Raw genomic sequence first — 10,138 nt, 5'->3', positions numbered from 1 at the left:
TATGGTGATTAAGGTATGACATTCATTTATAAAGAGTATTGGTAATGTTGCCAACACCAGTTGAAATAAAGGTTGTTTTTATAATAAACCCTTCCCTGCAACTGTGGTAATTATGCAAGAGCTTTCTTAGCTCTACTCGTGGAAACTACAGAGTAAAAGGATTTTTTCCAGTGGAAAAATTTCACTGTGAAGAAGTTACTATCAGAGGAATATGAATTTGATGGCTTTCGACATCTGCATTGTGGAGTAAATTTTTCCAGGCCATTGAGCCTGTTGTAGGGAAAAACAATGTGCTAAACAGCTGTGCGTTTCCTCCCTCTGCTGGACTCCAACACATGGACACGGTCTGCCGGGTTTCAACGACTTGTTATGGGTGCTGAGCTGCGGCATAGCCATTCCTTTGGTTAAACCAACTGGAAAGAAGCACGATGTCACCGGGACCCACAGGAAATCCCACTGACAGACGGTTTCTAGATGCCCTGCAGTCCTTAGAGTCATATGTTGACAGTCAGGTTTCTGAGCCTTTCCCTGTCTCTCTGTAAGAGTTTCTAATCACATCATTGTACCCATGTATGTAACGTTGGAAGGCTGAGTGTTGGAATCCCTACAAACCAAGTGATGCAGCATAGGTAGGTAGTTTTACTCATCCCTGAGACTGGCCAGCTGGGACATTAAACCTCATGATGTGAACACAGCTAGGAGTCCACCGTTGGATGGATGCTGGGATGCCCTTGTTTAAAGTACATGCATGTATTTGTAATCGCTACAGAAACCAAATATACAACATTACAAGGAGCATCCAGAAATTCAACAAAGAGGAAACTTGTGTCATTGGCCAGACTTTCCCTGAGCAAAGGCATTTCTGGGTGGATATCAGCTTCTATGTCAAAATGAATTTGAAACATGTATTTATTTATTCTCACCAACTGTGAGGAGACTCCTGTGCTTCCATGTTCTGAAACGCTGCCCCATCTGACACTGCGTTATCATAGTACATCCCACGTCAGGATTGCTATGAGTAAAGTCACCTTGAGGTGAACATGGAGCAATTTTCTGCTGAGGGGTTTTTTATGTGATGATCAAGGTGCAAAAGAATAAATCCCAAGCCCGTGTCCTGTAAAAACAGTATCACTTTGGACATTGAGGATGTGTTAAAATGGTGTCAAATGGCAACGTTGCAGTTTTGGATTGATGATTTATATGATGGATGACTTCCTTGCATTGCTGCTCTTCTAAATGGCACATGATCAACAAAGAGATCAGTTCAGTCATCGTAAGGAGGCACAGTGGACACATTAGGAACCAGATATAAAAGATGGATGGCTATAGAAAGTGGACAGCTCATAAGTATGAAACCCCAACGGAGATGGACCAGAAGGAGGGAGGTCATTCTGAAACAATATGAGGATGGAGAGAACGGTGGACTTGCTAATGAGCTTAGCTCACCAAGGGAAACGCAGCAGGAACTTCTCATGGACTTGGGCAGACCATAATTTCATCTCTGTGATGTGCTCCTCTGAAGGGCATCCATCCCCATCCACCCAGAGGAGAACCAGCAGGGCTGCCAAGCCAACTGTGTGTCTCTGCGGGGGACTCGGAGCCTGTGACGTGACCTCTGACCCCGCCTGGCAGCTGTAATCGTGACTGTCTGATCATGCACCCAGGCTGTTTCGCTCAGATAAACCACAAGCCACACGAACTCAGGCAGCAGAGCAGGATGTAAACATGTCACCCGCTGATGTGCCCACTACTCCCAATCCCCCCCACCCCCAGTGACATGCATCAGCATGGGGGATTGGCTATGGCTCGTGTGGCATGAAGATTGTACCAGTTCGATTTGGGGGATGGGGGACAGTTTGAAGCAGATCCATTAGGGGACTGCACGGATCGCCCACTCTGCTGACATTACCGGGGTCACACGACCGCAGTGGTAATGGAGCGAGACTCATCCAGCAACATGGCGGAAAACAGCGCCAACACTCAGACAGTAACATCTGGCAACCCCGCTGGTCCAGCTCATTAGGCTGAGAATGGCAACGGCGTCCTGTGGGCCCTGAAAATCCGACTCCCACGTGGTCAGAGAGAAAGAGCCAGAAGTCTCTTTGCCAGCTCATGGCGCCACTGTGTTTGGGGTGATGAGAAGGCTTTAGTGCTGAACTTCACTGTCTCCTGTGACCCAAAGATGAACAGAAAGGGTGATACGAAGACACCTTTCAGTTTCGCCAGCACACACATTTTGTATACAGTGTGTGTAGCAACGTGTACATGACCACAGCAAAGCTGTATGGATGTAAGGGAGGTAATTTGCACTCACTACTACGCATGGCTGGCTGGAGGAGATTATGGACCTTGTATTGTGGAAGGAACAGACAGCAGAAAGTCTTAACCGCAATTTGCTCCTCCCAGAGTGCCAAGGGGAATTCCTCCCATGATTAAATTGTTCCCCTTCTTCCCCTTGTTTTCTGTTGTGTGCTGTGTCCGGGTGAAAAGCATGAATACGACCTGAAAGAAGCACGAATAATATAAACTGGAGGACATAAAAATAAATGGTAAAAATACAACACACACAAATCACACCCTGCCACAGAAGGATGTTTTAATTGCTTAACTGGAGATTCAAAGACACCAGCTTCTCGCCTTACAGTCTCATTTGGAACAGGAGGATTATTTCTAATTGCAAATTCACCCTCAACCCAAAATCACTCACTCACTGTCGTCAGCTGCTTGTCCAAGTTGGAGTCACAGAGGTCCGGAGCCTATCCTGGAAACACAAGGCTCAGGGTTAGGCAGGGTCCACTTTGAATAGGGTGTTATTCATCACAGCATTTACCCTTAAATCACCACCAAAAAAAAGGTTAATAATAGAGACTTTTCTTAAGTAATTATATTGATAAGCTCTAGTAAAAATGTTACGCATAGCCATAATACATTTTTTTAAAAATGTGTATTTAACTTTCAGCTGCATAAAAAAGATAATTAAATAATCTGAAAATAAAAAGTTTTCACAAGCTCTTGTTCAAAGCTGATTGTTAATCGAATGATCCAATAAATGTGCACTATTCTCCTTATGTTGTTATTGATCTTCAGCACTCAGGAACACCAGACATGGTTGTAAACACTGTGGAAGTGATTTAAATTAAGGCGGGCTAATATTCCTATTCTGCTTGGGTCCTCTTTACTGCCATCCCTCAGATGAGCAGATATACATTGACTGCTTTTGCATCTCCATGAACAGGAATTTTAGGAAATAGATCAGGGACAAAAATGTAATTAAATACACACACACACACACACACTTTCAGAACCGCTTGTCCCTTACGGGGTCACGGGGAACCGGAGCCTACCCGGCAACACAGGGCGTAAGGCCGGAGGGGGAAGGGGACACACCCAGGACGGGACGCCAGTCCGCCACAAGGCACCCCAAGCGGGACTCGAACCCCAGACCCACCGGAGAGCAGGACTGCGGTCCAACCCACTGCGCCACCGCACCCCCCTGTAATTAAATATTAATTTGAAAATTGTCATATCTGGTAGCATGAGAAGCCACTGTATATAAAGACAACCACATTTTAGCGGCTGAATAGGTTCATGAAGAGTATCTGGAGTCACTGACTTCTTTATTAAATTGCTTAGCTCTCTAGTTTGAAGAACGATCAGGGCTTTCACTGTGGAGGACTTTGGGAAGTCTCCATTGCCATCCACCAGCTCACAGAAACAGCATCAGAATGCTCACAGAATGCCAGAGATGTGAGAGCAAAGCCTTCAGTCAAACAGCAATCAGGGCCTCTGTGTGTTCAAAGGAATAAAATCAGACCAAATCAGAAGAGCTATCAACACCTCATGGAATGGCTTTGTCACCTATGCAGGCTGGACTTGAGATCAGGAAAGAGTATAAGTCTGCAGCGTATACTTCAACTGATATTCCGTAAGAATAATATGGAATTATTATCAGCTAAAGTGGGATGTTTCTTGGAAAAATGCTTAAAATATCCAAGTTTTATCTTTCTCTGCATTTATTCGAGAGACAATGAGTGTGGAGCTCTGGATGGGAAACCTGCAGCTTTATATTTACTCATCATTTAGAGAATGTTTCAGTCCTTCAGCCCTGAAGTGGTTTTCCATCCAAATAATGAATAGATCCAAAAAATGCATGGAGTAACAGACTATGCTGAAATCATACTGTTTAGTCAGCAATGTAATGAAGGCCAAAATGGTTAAAGAGCATTCTCACTCATTGATACTGACCAGCCCTTCACACTATCTATTACCTACTTAACCTCTGGTGTCAGGAGAGGATGGCAAAATTGGTAACTGGGTACTTGACATGCTATTTAACTAATAAACTGCATCCAACACGAGGAAGCAGGTTCATCTGCATTCAGGATGAGCAGAGCTGCTCATAGATGTGTTCTTCTTCATCAGCATTCTGCACTGGTGCTGCAGAGAATGTCTCACTGCAGCAAGCAGCCCAGCAGAGCCCCGGTAGGGGCTGGGGCAACACAATTTTTTCATATGAAAGTATACTTTAAAATGGGTAACCCTTGATGAGCAACGGACAGCCCTTTAAAATTAATAACACTACAGCACTGGGTCACAGCAACACAGTACACCAAGGAACTGCAAATACGTCCACATATGATAAACTAAGAAAAAAGGTCACAATATTTTACTGGTATGAAGTTCTAGAAGGGTGTGCAAACACACCAGATAACCTCTGAATTATGCAGATTAAACGGAAATTTTCCTAGTAGTTACAAACACTTCACTTCGCTTTAACTTCGAAAGTTAAACACTTTGCTCATCCTAATATTTCTACAGGGAAATTCAAGTGTATACCTTAACAATAAACTATATTTTATTGTCAGATATGTAACAGTAGTTTTGAAATAAGAAAATTTTGTTTGAAAGTAGAGGGGGATGCGGTGGCGCAGTGGGTTGGACCACAGTCCTGCTCTCCAGTGGGTCTGGGGTTCGAGTCCCGCTTGGGGTGCCTTGCGACGGACTGGCGTCCCGTCCTGGGTGTGTCCCCTCCCGCCTTACACCCTGTGTTGCCGGGTAGGCTCCGGTTCCCCATGACCCCGTATGGGACAAGCGGTTCTGAAAATGTGTGTGTGTGTTTGAAAGTAGGTGACAACAAACTTTTTCCTGGAACAACCCTATTCCACTAGGTATGAATCCTTTTACATTCCCAAAAAGTAAGCGATAATGGAGATCATCAAAACTATTTGTTTACTTAAATCCACACACTGTCACGTCTACACCCATAACTCAGTTGACAGCACCTGACTCCAGTACAGCACCTACCCTTTAAAAGACACTCCAATGCCCAGACCGTTGCGGAATCTCGTCAGGGACAACCACCCTTTCTCATGACTGTTCGTTCACAAGCATCGCTTTCTCTTCGTTCACGTCCTCCAGTTTCTGACTCTTCGCTACGTTTCCCGACCACGTCCACGGATCCTTCCTGTCTGTTCGCCGTTCGACTGACCCTTTGCTAAGTCCGCTGACCTTGCCCATGGATCTTCACTCTGACCCTGACCGCCGATCGACCAACCCTTCGCCTGTCCCTGAGAACTTGCCTCATCCCTCGTCTCCAGATGAACGACGCTGCACTTGAGTCCAGCCATCCCAGGCCCCTATGTTTCGCATGACACAGACATATTTTACAAAGTCATTGGATTGGCCACTCCTTGTGCTCGTTTTCTCCTAAAAACTTCCCTCACTAGGTGTACCCTTATGCAGGGGGTGGGGGGGTGTGTCAGCAAACTGCACTTTAATTAGCTTGATGATTAATTAGCCTAAACTTTGCTAGTTAATAAACCCACATCCTTTGCTGACTCTTTGTTTACTGCTAAAAAAAAATCCTCTGTTTTATAATGAATTAAATATCTAAACAAATTCATTTTTTCTTTAACATGCAAAGTTTGTAACTTCATTTTACAAACAATTTCTTTTGCAAAGCCTAAGAGTATTTCAATATTAACTGCACCACATATGCAAGAGTGGCAGAATGAGAGCTGCTGGCTGATGATAGGCACCACTCACTGCTAAAAGCTAAAATATTTCTTGTGGGGAAAAAACATGATGGCAAAATGCAAACAAATGGAACCAGTGACTGAGGACTCTTTCTCGGCCTTTGTAAGAGGGCACAGAATAAGTGGTGGGCGCCAGGTGGCTGATTTAGCCTCAAGTAGGAAAATGAGTCCTATTTTTAATTTTGTCAGCTGAGACAACAAGGATTCACTTTGGGTTGTTTCCTGAAGACGGCGCATGTCTCCAGGAAGTGTAAAATGGGACAGTCAAAGAAGAGATCAGCACAGGTGTGAACGTCCATAGTGCTGCTGGAATCAGAACAAGTTTGGACAGACCAGACAACCAAGAGCTTCACCAGTCAACTAATGTGCCTTCAAATTTCTTGAGATGTATTTGTTTCTTGGGTCATATTCTGTTACCCTGGGAGAAGGATTCTGGAAGTCTTTATTACTTCTATATTCTAGTAAAAATAGAATATACACACACACACACACACACACACACACACACACACACACACATTTTCAGAACCGCTTGTCCCATACGGGGTCACGGGGAACCAGAGCCTACCCGGGAACACAGGGGCGTAAGGCCAGAGGGGGAGGGAACACACCCAGGACGGGACGCCAGTCCGTCACAAGGCACCCCAAGCAGGACTTGAACCCCAGACCCACCGGACAGCAGGACTGTGGTCCAACCCACTGCGCCACCGCACCCCCCAATAAAAATAGAATATGGAAGTATTAAAGACTTCCAGAATCTGGAGGAGACCTTTAAGGACAGCAAGGATGGCCAGGAAACACACACACACACACACATTTTCAGAACCGCTTGTCCCATACGGGGTCACGGGGAACCGGAGCCTACCCGGCAACACAGGGCGTAAGGCCGGAGGGGGAAGGGGACACACCCAGGACGGGACGCCAGTCCGCCGCAAGGCACCCCAAGCGGGACTCGAACCCCAGACCCACCAGAGAGCAGGACTGTGGCTCAACCCACTGCGCCACCGCACCCCCTGGCCAGGAAACAAACAGGATCAAATCAAGCCTGAACTCTCACTGGAAACACAAATGATGAGATTGAAGTGATCATACTTTGGACACATCATGACAAGGCTGCAGTCTCTAGAAAAGCTGGCGATGATGTGAAAAGGTGGAAGAAGAGAATGAGCAACAACCAGATGGATGGACAACCACAGTAACAATGGACACAGCACTTTAACAAGAAGGACACAAATGGAGAACAGAACCTTCTTTTCTGTAGTCAACAATTGTTGATATGGACTCCAGTCACCAAGATATTGACTTTTAAGTCTCCTGTGAGAGTCAACAGTAGCTTTCACAATGAACTCAAGATCTCAGCTGAAACTGGTCACTGTAGAACATGAACACTTCACACGCCTGTTCTGTGGAAGTTCATGTCTATAATTTGTATTGGTGATCTATCAATGGGGGTGTGGTGGCGCGGTGGTGTGGTAGCGTGGTGGGTTGGACCACAGTCCTGCTTTCGGGTGGGTCTGGGGTTCGAGTCCCGCTTGGGGTGCCTTGTGACGGACTGGCGTCCTGTCCTGGGTGTGTCCCTTACGCCCTGTGTTACCGGGTTAGGCTCCCGTGACCCCGTATGGGACAAGCGGTTCTGAAAGTGTGTGTGTGATCTATCAACTTAATGGCTACTTCTATTTGATCTGGAATTTTATAGGTTCTTTCTCTCTGCTGTCCTATGCTGTCAACTGAACCACATAATTTCTGTGGTGAATCTCACACCATCACAAAATCTAACAGTGTGATCTCATGGTCCAGTGGAAACCAAGGCCTGGAAGACTTTAAAACCAATGTACAGTAGGAAAGCCCTCCTTTGTACCACAGATGTTGAGTTTAGATTTGTTCTGGATTGTTTTTACATCGTTGAGATGATCAGAACACAGATGGAACTGATGGAAAGACCACTCCTCAGGGTGTGCAACGGGAGAGCCGGTGGTACGGAACAGTAGGGATGCAGGTCACAGGCAGCCATGACAGGAGCCTGCATGGGATATGGCAAAGGGGATGGGGGGATGTGCCAGCGAAGGACATTCTCATCATTACTCCGAGACAAATGTGGCATGTCCCACCCTGGAAGTCCGCAAGGAGACCCGTGTCTCCAAGGAGCCCTATTTTCGGCCACTTTTCTCTGCATGTCTTCTTCTGCTCCACATTCCTGCACAGCAGCAGCCTGGGCAGCTGTAGGTATTTGTACTCTTTTCAACTGAAAAAAACTTCTTGGAAGGAAATACACAATTATACACAGCTATTATTTTAATGCAGAAAGGTGCATTTAGGCATGTAGAAATAATTATGGAAACAATAATTACAGTTTATGATAAGCTGATACTGAACAATGATCAACTGTACTACAGAACCACAAGTAAAAGATTTATTGATGGAAACAAATACAGTGGTGACAATGATAAATCTGAATATATTGGTAATAAGTAGCAATTAGTGGTAACAGTTGTAAGTAGAGCTGTTGACCTTTCCACCCATTCACAAGGTTTTTTGAAAAAAGACATGTAGAAGTAATGTATCCGTAATAATTCTAAAATTACAATTCAGTACATTTTTGATATGGTTTGTTTTAATTTTTCTACAGTGAGTGGATTTATTAAAAACACAGGTGGGAAAGACGGCCAGGAGACACAGGCAAGTTGCATTGAGTGAGGCTGGTGGAGGTAAAGGTGGGGGTGGGGGCAGGGGTGAGCTCACACTACTATTCCAGTATCAAGGGCCAGCACAGAGGTTGACCACACACTTAAAATTCACCTTAGGTAAAAGCTGAAACAGGCAACACCGCAGTGATGATTTGAACCCTGGATCACTCTGCATCTTCCTCCCAACCCCCTCTCTCTCTTCTGCCTGTCATCATGTCTCCAGGTGTGGATCAGGATCGTGTGCCATCCACCTAAGCGTTTAATGAGATAGAACATTAAAAGGGTACTAATTTGTTTCCGTTTTGTCATTTATTAAAATCCCAAGTCAACTCATGAGGCTTCCAGCAAATCCCCTCTCTGTTTTGCTTGGGCCTCACAGAGGGTTGCTGTAATCTGGCAGACGGTCCTGGATCAGCCACGAGTTGGGCTTATGGCACACACAGGGTTGCACGCATGCACATGCGTGTGTGTATGTGTGTGTGTGTGTGTGCATGAGTTTGTTTTCCTGTATGCTGGTTTCGTGTGCTTCTGCCTGCGTGTGTGTGTGTGTGTGTGTGTGTGTGTGTGTGTGTGTGTGTGTGTTTGTGTGTGTGTGTGTGTGTGTGTTTGTGTGTGCTTGTGTGCACTACTGCTGGCTCACTGTGGCAGAGAAACACATTCACTTGCTGCAGCACAGCTGCAAAAGCCTGGAGCCACATCATCTCAGTAATGTTGTAAATAAACCAGTGACTCTCTGCGATGCAAAAATACATCCTCCCACGTCTCCCGGAAAAGGTCTGGGACAGAAAACAACCAGAAAAAGAGAGAAGCTGTGCTCTATCAATGGCCTTGAAACTCGGAATCCATGCAGATGTTGCCAGCTGGACAACAGAAGCTCTGCAGGGTTGGTAACACTTCAGTCTGGGTGGCATTGAGTCTCTGCCCCACAGCACCATCTGTGCTGTTTCTTCACTCAGGGCTCTACTGGCTGGGTCTCCAACTGACCCCTGTATTAGAGTTATCTCCTTACACTGAAATAGCCTGGGTTCGAATTCCACCTCCTGCTGAGTACCCTTGATCAAGGTACTTACCTTGAACTGTTGACTCACTGGTTTCAAACTCTATGTTGAAGAGAACAGCGACAAACCTCAAACTCCCAGACAACCCCTCACATGTGACCCCTACAGACAACAGACTGTGAGTCTGGCCCTAGAAAGCCCGCAGCCCTCCCCATCACAGGGCCCATACCTCCAGGGGTGGCCTGGGGAGCCCCATTTGGCTCGTCGCAGCCAGGAGTGGCAAGCAGCAGGTGTATGCCACAGCCTTAACAGTAAAAACAAGGTATTCCAAGGGCTAAGGAAAAGGTTGGAGCACTGCAGATCCCTGTCATTTGCGATAAAGACTAGTCTCTTTCTCGTCTAGTTTCTACCTGTGTTCTCT

The sequence above is a fragment of the Scleropages formosus genome, chromosome 1, assembly GCF_900964775.1.
Source record: "Scleropages formosus chromosome 1, fSclFor1.1, whole genome shotgun sequence".
NCBI lineage: Eukaryota > Metazoa > Chordata > Actinopteri > Osteoglossiformes > Osteoglossidae > Scleropages > Scleropages formosus.
Note: the sequence above shows the minus strand (reverse complement) of the source record.